Here is a 12717-nt window from a genome sequence, read left to right as displayed (position 1 = left end):
GGGCATCAACTGCTAAACAACACTAATTCTTCAGTTTCCAATCATTTCGTACCATATATTGAAAAGAAATAAGCAGGAAAAAAGTTTACAAAAAATTTCGTTATCAAAACAGGAAAAAGATTACAACAAAAATTATAAGGACACAAGATGTGCCTGTGCCTGTGCCTTTTCTTCTTTCCAGTTTCTTAGGTTCGAAACTTTTTCATTTATAAGGACACAAGATGTGTCTAAATTACAAAAGTCAACCAAAACAGAAAATTATTTGAAAGTAAAATAAATAGAAAAGACTTATATTGCATTGTAAAATTGACAAAAAAAAACAGTTTATTTAATAAATTATTGGACTCAATTATTTTAAAATGCTAAAAACAAATCAAATACTTAATAAAGTCGAAGTAATACAAATGCTTACTTTTCACTTAATCTAAGTATGATGAAGTGCTCTCTAGTATCAAAGACTATCAATTCATAACAAAAGATGTTGGGGATTGGTGTGAATTGGATACTTGCTTTCAAGCAAGCCTTCAAAATTTTCTCTTATGTGAATACCACAAACAAGGGTGATTATCAATCAATAACACTATTAATGCTACCAAGACAAAATTGGGTCACAAATGGGCTCAATTTCATGATCAAGACTCAGGTTCCTTTTTTCAGGAAAAAAAAGAGCAAATATGCAACAATGAAGTCCATTTAGACAAATTTTGGCCTAAAAAAAAGCTATTTGTTTATACTAAATTGATGATTGACTGATATAACAGGTTTTATTGGGACAAAATTGAAGGAAAACGTGTTATGTACCAGTTAAGAAAAATCTGAAATGAAAGTACTATCCAGACTTCCAAATGTTGCAAAAAATATTAATAATATAAAAAAAAAAAAAAAACTACAAGAGAGAATGCTTTCTAAAGCAATGCTTGTAAATGACAACCCAATATCTACTTTATTAACAAAAAATGCTGATATATTTTTCAATTGAAACTAACACCATCATCTTTTAAGATAAATGCAAACAAAAGCCAACAATTGTCTTGAATATAGATCCCAAGAGAACTGGCCATATGTAAATTTGGTTGAGATAACGGAAACAATTAAGAGGCAATTATGTCATTTTGCTAGATTTAACCTTACTAAGTAGATGTTTTTGCAAATACTCCAAAAAAAGCTCAAGATTGAAACATCATGAATGCTCGGGCTGTTCTAAAGGATTTACATGTTCAAATAGCAAGACCGATATTGTATAATGCAAAACTACAACACTGCCAAATAACAAGCTCAAAAAATAAGAATTAGTAAAACCAAGAAGCAGTAATACTTACATCCAAGTACTGTTCTAGCCTTTCAACAAGCTCACGAGGGTTGGCTCCGGCAAATTTGTTTTCTTTTTGTAGAACTTTTCAATTCATAACTCAGCGACGGTTTTGTTTTTCCTCTCTTTAATAGGTTCGCCTAATGGTGTCTTTAGGTGCTCTGTTGCAAAAGACTGTATCACCTGCAGTATTACAATAACTATTTTCTTCATGTACATTTCTTATAATAACCTTAAATGATAGACCTTGCATGTTTCTCTTTTTACCTCTAATGTTTCTCTTATCTTGCGAAGAGCATATTCAACTCATGCATATATTGTACTTCTCTGCATAAAGTTGAAAATCGGGAACAAGTAAGTCATTAGTCAACAGTTAAAATTCCAGGTTAAGTCATTTTATAGCAGTTCAAACATATAGCTTAGGAGTAGGCAACTATACTTGCAACTTAGAAATCACCATAAAGCTAATACTCTTATCAAGAAAATCTCCAAATGTGATAATTAACCAGATCTACTAAAATTTCAAACTCAAAAGTCTATTTATGAAAACTATGAATCCTCGGTTCAAAATAATCACAAATAAAAAGAGAATATCAAACAAACGCTACCTAGAGTATACAAAATTTTACGCTTATGCCATTTCGGTCCCTGAAATTACAAAACTCTTACTTTGACATGTAAGCATAATTTATTTATGTCTCTCACATCAAGAAACAAACAAAATAACCTTAGACATTGGCACAAAGCAAGTCAATTTCATGGAATATCTGTCAGTCAAAAATATCTGATATCATGCCAAAACACGCTAGAATTTAGTCCAACTTTTGGATCATATGACAATAGGGAGATTTCAGATAGATTATTTTGACTTTGAAAACAAAAATATTAATCTACAGTACGGACCAATATGCACTATGTATAGTACCATAGCCTCACTTATATTACATAGAGCAACAACACAATTAGTCGCACAATGATATCATTAGCTTTTGCTTCTCATGCTTTTGACAGCAGTTACTTCAAAAACTGTATATAGTAAAAGAAAGAAAAGACAAGAAAAGAAAAGAAAATTACCAGTTTGACCCTGGAATAGCTCAGGGGCATAAACCCATGCGCAAAGAGATGGCTGAACGGGCCGTGCCCGATATCATGTAATAACCCTAACAGTAGTTGTCAAATAACTTGATATCATTTTTTTGTATATGTCATTTTTTCTATCTAACTACAACAAATAAAACAACTATAAATCAATCCATTAATCACAAATAAACAAAAGCAAGCTATGAATTCAAAAGCCTTTCATCTTCCCTCTTCTTCTGTCAGCAATTATTTTTCCAAAGTTGAACCTCTTGTTCTACTCTGTCTGCTAACTGGTACACTGGTATCAACTTTCCCCTGAATACCAGCGCATCGCGCTATTTCCAAATTGACCACATCACACATAGAAAACAAATTATCCATGTTCCCACTGTTAAGTTATTATCCGTTCTTACACATACCTCTGACAGGTACCATATTTCCTGTACCGAAGGACCCAGTACCAGTAATTGACAATGCAGTTTCAGTGAAATGCAATTCCAGACCTGGGCCGCATATGAGCAGGTAAAGAGCAGGTGAAGTGTCATCTCAATCGGGCCTTCACGGTGAATATCAGATATGATTTCTTCCTCCTTGTAAAAAATGACATAGTGCACAATCAATTGAAATTTAAATTAGAATTTTGAAACAGAAAACTGCTAATCTGAGTTGCATTATAGCCACGAAAATTTCCAAACTAAAATTACCACTATAGGCCATGTCAATCTAGGAATGTGTAAGAACGGATTTCAAGCCTTACAAGGCACCACAAAGAATAAAAAAGAAAAGCTTCAATTCACGAAAATGCATAGAGGGATTTACTGAAGAAAAGCTTCAATTCAAGACCTGGCATATGAACGGATAGGAGAAGGGCTTTTGCATTAGGGTTTGCATTTAAGACATCTTTCTATATATACTAAATAAGACATAATACGAATTCATTTAGAAACTATCTTCTTCTTCCTCTCTTTATCTCTCTCTCTATGCATCTCTCTCTCTGATTTCAAATTACAAATTCATTTACCGGTAATCAGTAGGGGGGGTATGAACCACACCAGCAGGTTTGAGTGAAGAGGGCAATTGTGCAAATGCAAATTGCAAATGAAAAATCAGGTCTGCAATTTGAGATTAACGAATTTGATTGATATATATAGATAGAAGAGTCGGTTGAATTTGAACTTGCAATGGCGGGACAATTACCTGTCAAATCCATTGAGGAGAGATCGAAGAACCGATGTCCTCCCAATTTGAATTTGCTCGGAATCTTTCTTCTTTTCAATTTGAATTTGTGCGGAGAGGAACTTCTTTTCAGGGGAGAGATCGAAGAACCAGTGCGGAAATTTTGTTTGTTTCAGAGGGGAGATCGAAGAACCAGGAAGAAAAAAAGGTAAGTCGTATTATCAACAGTTATGACACAGATAATATTATTACGAAACATATTTACTATTGATTAATAATTATGTTTAATATGATAAATTAATTTCACTATGGTTAAATAATTGGACAGTGATAACAATCCCCGCAGGTTTATCCCCGCATTTATCCCCGCAGATACTGCCAAAAAAAACATGGGGGGACCGCTCAATCATTAATGAGCGTTTAAAAAACTGCGGGTATTTAACTTGAAGCATTAAAGTATTTACCTTGAATTTGTCAGGTATTAAACCCTATGCAATGATCTCTATTTATGAAAGAATAAATCAATCCATTAATTGTCCCCGCACAAAATTTCCTTTTTTTTTGAATCGTCCCCGCACAACTGGGGACCATTAAACATGGGGGGACCGCTCAATCATTAATGAGTGTTTAAAAAACTGTTAGTATTTAACTTGAAGCATCAAAGTATTTAACTTGAATTTATCAGGTATTAAACCCTATGCAATGATCTCTATTTATGAAAGAATAAATCAATCCATTAATTGTTCCCGCACAAAATTTCATTTTTTTTTTAATCGTCCCCGCACAACTGGAGACCATTAAATAAACAATCCTCTCACCCAATGATAAATACTCTGAAACATAATGATAAATACTTTATGTTATATGGGTAAATACTTTACATTATATGGATAAATACTTTATGTTACATGGATAAATACTTCTCAGGCATACTTGCAACTTTCAGTAAAATATCAATGATAAATACTCTCATGCATAATGATAAATACTTTATGTTACATGGATAAATACTTTGTATTGCATAGATAAATACTTCTCAGACATAATTGCAACTTACAGTAAAACATCAATGATAAATAATTTCAGACATAATGATAAATACTCTATGTTACATGGATAAATATTCTATGTTACAAGGGTAATACTTCTCAGAAATAATGAGAAATACTTTTTTGAACATCAATTAACAGATAAGCATTTATTAACAGTGATTGTTATTAGATAACAGTATAATTAATGCGCAGATTGTTTTTAAAGCAATAATTAACGCGGGAATTGTTATTAGAGGAATGCATAATTAATGCGGGGATGAGAGTGGGGGGTTTCTTATAATTAGTGGGGGGGGATAAAAGGAAACTTTTAGGGAAATTAGTGGGGGGATATATGATAGTTAAGGAAGAGAGAGAGTGCGGAAAAAATGGAGGGATGGGAGTGGGGGGTTTGTTATAATTATTCTAAATAATTATGTTTAATATGAGAAATCGTAAATCTGTAATTCTTTGTCCGTAACTTGAGATAATTTTAAAAATTATATCAAATAAAACGAATTAACAATGTACACGATGTAGTGCTATTTATAATGTGGTCGCTTAATTAGTTGGCATGTGATCACACAAAACAATCAACATTTATTGTTACATAAGACATGAATGTAACTAATTGTATAAATAATCCACATAAAATACTGATGTATAAGAAAGTCATAATTAATTCCACAGAAATACATATTTTAGAAAATTATTGAAGCATGCAGCGTCCTTTGAAATTAGAAGTAAGAAAAGACAAGAATAACTCAGAGGCAACACAAGTTAGTACAGTGACAAAGGGAATGCCCTAGGACTCCATGTCTTCTCACAACAACGAGGTCAGTTTTTTATTTAATATTCATTAAATTAAATTAAGAACAGCGTTTGTAGGGTTTAGATTTTTTTTTTTTTTTGCGAACAATTTTTTATTTAGACAACCTACGATAAACAAAAAGTTTTGTGGTTTTTTGGTTACCTCTTTATAAGAGAAATTTACATATATGCCTGTTATAATTTTTTTAAATTAGATATTTTCTCATTAAAACTTGAAAATTAGTTATTTTCCCATCCAAATATAACTATTTTAAAAATATACCAATTTCTCAGTTAAATAAATTAAAAACACATACTAATAGTAATAAAAAAAATGAAAGGACACTTATGCCCTTAAAGATTTCTTTATTTATTTTCTTCAATGTTTTGGAGATGAAACATATTAGATATAATTGTTCTGTCCATATTTCTTCATCGTTTCTTCATTATTTGTGCAAGGAGAAACATAAAAGACAGTGCAGATATTTTTAATATTTTTGATTGAGTTTCTTAAATTAATTGTTTCTATTTATTAATACTATAGACAAATGAGTGGCATGCTGGGAAAATAGTGTATATTGATGATTGGTTGGACACTAAAAATTAGTGACACATGATACTCGAATATGATAACTGTAACATCCGAAAAATTACGAGTCATTATTATTATTTTTATGTATTACTAAAAGCATTATTAGCATAAAAATAATAATAATGACTCGTAATTTTTCGGGATGTTACATTCTTCCATTCTTCAAAAAGAATTTTGTCCGCAAAATTCAAACAGATGGCAATCGAATCGAAGAAAACAAAATAGACATTAATGAAATTGAATTTATCAGATACAGATTAATCGGAGAAACGGATAATCAACTTGAACCAAATCATTTTATATGTAAATCGAGTTACGTCTTAATTAATAATTATATAAAATCAAATCAGATAAATAAATAGAATAAAAAGGAAATATATATATAACTAATCATATAATTTTTTTTTTAATCACATATCCGACAACTATAACTTTCAAAAAAAATATATATATAAAAAAAAATATTTTTTTATAAAGTCAGATCTAAACTTAAAATCCAGAGATCTATTTAGATTTATTCGAATAAGCGAATACAGTTAATCAAATTAATTACAAACAAATCAAATTTCAGATAGGACATTAATTGATAACAAACGAAATAAGGACCCAAACACAGTCCGAGGAACGAATGCTCTGATACCATATGTCACACCCCAGATTTTTACCATCTGAAACATGATTATATAAGCATCTTCACATCTTTCCTTGACCCGTCAACCTACGTCGCCAATAGAAATGAAAACAAAATAATAAAACGGAGTTAGCTACAAAGCTCTGTAACCGGTTATTTAACGACGCGCTTCTCTATAATTGGCTTAATTTAACAACCATTCAAATAGGCCGGATTAATCCATACAAATTCACATTGAATTATGCACGCATATTTAATCGACGATAGCACGTCGATCTAGGTTATCCATAAAACAAGTCACATTATTTTCAACCATCGAACCCGACTGCGACTAGCAATCCCCGCATATCGGTCCCAACCACGACTAGCAGCCCCTGTGTATCAGACAAATCAAATTCCAACCTCAGACCCGCTATCCCGTTAAATTGCCATCATAATCCAATATGCAATGCCAATATCCAAATCAACCATACAAAACGAAAACACAGATTATAGAGAAGTCTGGTTACCTGATAACGAGATATTTCAGAAACTGAAATCAGATTGTAGTCAGATGTACAAAATTAATCGCGACGTAGGATCAAAATTTTAATCAGACGGATTACAAAATTCTCTTTTATTTTCTTTACTATTTTTGTTTCTCCTTTTCTCTGACATTTTTTTCTGTTTGGTTTTGTTTTGTTTTTCTTATCCGAGAAGACAATTAGATAGAGAAACATATATAGATTAAAAAGGGGTAAGTTAATATGGCAGCGGTTGCGTGATAATAGCGTCGTTTCATTTATTTTACGCAATTGTTTATGCCCATTTAATAGAATTTGAAAAGGTCAGTTATTAATAATTTAACAAATTAAAATAAGCATAAATAAACCGAGTGACGGTACTGGCATCAAATGGAAATTAATAAAGTTTGTATTATTAAGAATGGAAATCAGTACAGCCACCACATCTGAGAATTTAGGGAATAATATTTCTAATACTTTATTTATTAATATTAATAATTATATTTGTTAGGAAACTTTATTTTAAGAGACGCTATAAAATTTATTATAAAACATTTCATCAAAAATCTATAATTTTTATGTATTACTAAAAGCATTGTTAGCATAAAAATAATAATAATGACTCGTAATTTTTCGGGATGTTACAATAACTATCTTAATTGGCCCTAGTAGTATATTGGTAATTACTGACAACTTATGAAAAATAAAGTGAATTACAAACAACTCATGCGAAACACCCTTACTATGCTTATTTTATTTCAATGGAAAAATCTGAGTACATATATTTGCAAGAGATAACATATATGATCATCTTATATCTAAGATTATGGTAAAATTAATCTGATCATTATCGCTTGTTATATCTTGTTTAATTTGAATATCACCCGTTTGAATTTTGAATTTTGAGGACAAATTTTTTTTAAAGGTGGACAATTTGTAACAGTCGGTAAATTTTGATATTATTTTTATTTTTTATTTTTTGAAAAAAAATTTAGATTTAAATGTGTGACATTCCACAATTTCGATAGTCATTATAAAATATATTTTTTTGAACTTTAAAATATTGGTGATCATTATAAAAAAAAATGGTCCTACATAGTGATAAGCCGAAATGATATCTGTTGAAACCTAGGGTTTGTTATGTAAATTAAGCCAAGTTTTGTTGGAATTAAATTTAATTAGGTTAGAAATGTTTAAAAGTTCAAGTTACTGCTCTAGTTGTGTTTATTTTGTAGGTAATCAAGTGCTTGGAGCTTAACGGAGCAAGACGGGTGATCTAGAGCAAGACAGCACGAAGATGGAGTAGATTTCACATTTATTGCGGACCACAATTAATTTATTGCGGGCCGCAACCAACTCAGACAGAACCATCTTCAATACAGCATTTCCAGGACCTTTATTGCGGACCGCAATTAATTTATTGCGGGCCGCAACCAACTCAGACAGAACCATCTTCAATACAGCATTTCCAGGACCTTTATTGCGGTCCGCAATAACCTTATTGCGGCCCGCAATAACTTCTCCAGCACAGCATTTTCATTCCAACACACTCATTGCGGCCCGCAATAACCTCTCCAGATTTTTCTACGCAGTCTGTTAACTACCTCCGCTCATTGCGGCCCACAATAAGTCGGTTCAGAGCCCGAATTTGCTATTTTTAGGGAGTTATTTTTAGGTTTTGCTAGGGGTATAAAAGGGGGACTTGTAGAACAGATTGAGGACGTTTTTTTTGGCAGAATTTCTAGGGTTTTAAACAAGGAAAAGCAAGGAAAAGCAAGGAAGAGAGAAGGAGGAAGAAGAGAACACCATTGATCAACCGGTTTTATTGTTTTCTTTCCTTTGGAACTTTTTTATTCTTTTGATTTGTGCTTTAGCCATTACTGGCTAAAAGGCTTTCCTAGGGTTGATTAGGGTTGTACTTGAAACTTTTGTTATGATTTAGTTGGTTTTATTTTATATATTCTTGTTCTTTGTTGTGATCTATTCTTTATTTTAATTGATTGTGAGGACTTAATCGAAATCACATGAAACCCTAGGATTTGATATTTGCAATTGAGAAATTGAATATTAGGTCCAGACCATAAGGAATAGGGTATTTGATAGGCTAAGTACCGAGAGGTGACGTTTGTCTTATACGGGCTTTACCTAATAGTTTAGAGAATTGTGTCAAGTACCGAGAGGTGAAAGATAGTTTTCTAGATTTATTGGGACAGTAAGAACTTAATGACTTTAGATTAGGGTAGCCAAGTATCGAGAGGTGACGTTTCTTCTAATTTAAAGATGGTATTAATATAGAGATATCCCTTTGTACCTACAACACCCAATTGTGTCTTCATAATTAAAAGAACAAATTTAATAAACCAATTAGTCATAACACTAGTGGATAGGAACCCTAAGAAACTCTAATTTCTCATTCTTGTTAAAAACCTAATTTTGCTTTAAAGACTTTAGTTTAATCACAATCAAACCAACCCTTTAAACAAACAAAAACCTTCTTACTTTCTTTTTACTAAATTAAATTGTTAGGTTAGGTTTAATATTCCAACTTGTCCCTGTGGAGACGATCCCTAAGTACTACTCGACAAGGTTGTACACTTGCAACCGAATTGAGCGTAAATTAGGATTTATTACTTGTGTAGTAAAATTCACATCACATAGCACCTTAGCCTTATCCATTTGAAGAGTAAGGCTAAGGTGCTATGGGTTCCATAGAGGGCTACGGTGCTACGGCTCAAAATTCAAGTTTTTAAAATTCAAACGGTCGATCCGAACCGTTCATCTTGTTCTCCATATTAATATGTGTTTGGAGACCAAATTTTACATTTTTTGGAAATTTTTTACTGTTTTTTTAGATAGGTAAAAAATCAGTTGATCTAAAAAATTCTGTACCATTCAGATATTTGATTTTCTACCTATCTAAAAAAATAGTAAATTTTTTTCAAAAAATGTAAAATTTGGTCTCCAAACACATATTAATAGGGAGAACAAGATAAACGGTTCAGATCGACCATTTAGATTTTGAAAACTCGAATTTTGAGCCGTAGCACCGTAGCCCTCTATGCCCCATAGCACCTTAGCCTTACCCATATTTGAAACTTTAAAATTTAAATTGTCAATTTTTGAACTTATTTTAATTAAAAGTTTGATGCTTTAATTGTATAATTTTATTTCTAAAGTTACAAAGGGATTTAGTGCAAATAAATTAGTTGTTAGGTAACGATAAATATCATTTATATAAAATTATTAAATAACAGTCAGCGTTGTTGTTCAACACTGACGCTTTAAAAACAGTTAGTGTTGAGCACCAACACTGACTGTTTTTTTTGAGCCGTCAGTGTTGGATCATTTACTGACTATTTTTTTTTTGTAACCGTCGGTGATTTTCATTTCCTTTCTAAGCAACTTTCCTTTTCCCAGATTTGTCGGTGGCTTCACAGATTTAATGTGTACAAAGTAGTATGATCTTTTGTATAACATACTAAAAGAATTATATAATGGGACAACGTGATTTGTTGCATGATATTTTGATAATTTGAGTGCAGCGAAGATCACTCTTGCTGTTGTTTACATATTGGATGATTTTGTCGCCGAATATATTTGGCGCCAACTGAATAATTGTGGAGGGAATAGTCAAAATTTGAAGGGAATCTAATAAATTCACACATAGACATGATATTTGGAGTGAACTCATCAAAAATTTAGAGGGATGTTTGCAAGTTATGATATATTTACGAATCATGATATTTTTAAAAATAAAATAGAATTTTTCTATTGAAATTATATTAAAAAATTATTTTATATTTCATAATGAACAAAATTCTAATCCGATATGATATACAAAAAAATCTCAAAAGGGAATCCAATTAAGTAATTTGTGGATATTTTACAATACAATTACGTCTTCCAGAAGACTAAGGCGCCGGTCGCAGAAGGAGTCCGTCTCCGATGCTTTTAATTTATTTTTTTTTGGGTTTTTTTGAGAGTCTTCAACGACCGGCAACTCAACCGGTCACTAAAAACGGTCACAGATGACTAATTTTGCTGTAGTGTCAGTATAAAATGAGAGCTGATATTTACATTTGTTTGTGTATATTTTTAGTTTAATATGAAAATTTATATGAGTGTTAATTGTTAAAAAAAAATTATATGAGATTTGCTATGCTGCTTTTCACAAAAATTTTGTTTTGATGTTCTCCGCTATTTGGCTATTGACTGGATTAAACAAATCAGTTTCAAGTAAGAAATTCTTAGAAAATTAAGTCCGCATACAACTTATTAAACCAAACTTCCAAAATGGGTAGTCGGAGATAGTCACATAAACTTCCAAATTTGTTCGGGAATAAACCGATCGGGCCCAGACTTTAATTCAAACGGACAAGGCCCGTTTCATAATGGACCGGGCCCAGACTTCAATTGAAACGGACAAGGCCCGTTTCATAATGGACAGGGCCCGGGCTTCTCATATTGAGATTGGTTTGGACGGGGCTTGGACTTTTCCTATACCCATTCAGTTCGGACAGGATTCGATCATGCGGTTCAAATTTCTGAATCGGTTACGATTTGGGCCGAATATTGACCCATTAGCAGCCCAAGGTCGGTGTGGGGTGCGCGAGTTAGCGACAGAAAAGAGAATGGATTTGGGGCTCTCTGTGGGCCGACGGAAGGAGAATGCTTTTGAAAATAATCAATCAATTAATATTTTTGGTGCGGACCCGAAATTTTTTTAGAATGGAGTTTTGAGGAAAGGCACTTTCTCTCCAGGGAGTAGCAAGAAATGGAGGGGACTAGTGGATCCAAGGAAGAATAAAGAGGGGAGGCTTTGAGATTCGTGTAGAATCAAATGAACGGTTCAGATTTTTCACAAATTTGCAAAAGCACATATTTAGATATGTCTAATTTAATGCGGTTACAATTAATCACATCCAATCTACGCAATTTGCATTTCATTTATGAAAATCCTATTTGCTAAGTTTCTTTTTAATTTAATAAATTGTAGTCTTATGTTTTTTTTTTGTTCCTATAGCATGCTATAAAATTTTCAATTTATTATTTTAATTAACTAAAATTTAATTGGTTGTAAATTTTTAGCGTTAGTCTAATTAAATAAATTTAAGATTTTAGACTATAATCTTTCATGTTCTATATAATTGATATTTATTGTTCAAATATTTCTAGTTCTTAATATGCTTCGATCCACTAAATTTTCATTTCATCAGTTACTGGTTATAATTTTATAATTGTTCATTTAATAAATTCATTAGTAAAATTTAGATCATTAAATCTTAGTATAAATTTTTTATTTGTTCAGATTTTATTATCAATAATTTGTTTAAAATTACTATTAATCATGTTTATAATTATTTAACAATAATTAAAACTACGGGTTATAACAAGTGGGCCCCCTGCATATATATATATGACCGAATATTATGTTTGGCTCTGTCTAACAACTTTTCAAACAATTACTTTTCTTTTATTTAAAGCCAAATTAATAGAAGTACGTGGGACCTTCACAAATTTTCCAAACCTTTTCAATGTCATATATTTGATTATAATTAAATCCGTGGACTGCTTATACATGAGAAAAT

The 12717-nt window shown here is 31.6% G+C and overlaps 1 long non-coding RNA gene across 2 annotated transcripts; it reads right to left on the bottom strand.

Moving 5' to 3' along the window:
* Positions 1-310: 310 nt before the first annotated feature.
* Positions 311-3663, bottom strand: LOC144547896 (uncharacterized). Of its 2 annotated transcripts, XR_013509177.1 has the most exons (4): positions 3411-3663; positions 2384-2979; positions 1577-1636; positions 311-1492 (listed from the first exon to the last, which is right to left on the bottom strand). It is a non-coding gene; the product is annotated as an uncharacterized LOC144547896 (long non-coding RNA). The 2 variants fall into 2 exon arrangements; XR_013509176.1 differs by lacking the exons at positions 2384-2979; positions 3411-3663 and having other exon boundaries at positions 1577-2261.
* Positions 3664-12717: the final 9054 nt, after the last annotated feature.

Source organism: Carex rostrata, chromosome 32 (genome assembly GCF_964058835.1).
Source record: "Carex rostrata chromosome 32, lpCarRost1.2, whole genome shotgun sequence".
NCBI classification, from domain to species: domain Eukaryota; kingdom Viridiplantae; phylum Streptophyta; class Magnoliopsida; order Poales; family Cyperaceae; genus Carex; species Carex rostrata.
Note: the sequence above shows the minus strand (reverse complement) of the source record. Positions and strands in the feature narration are given on the sequence as shown.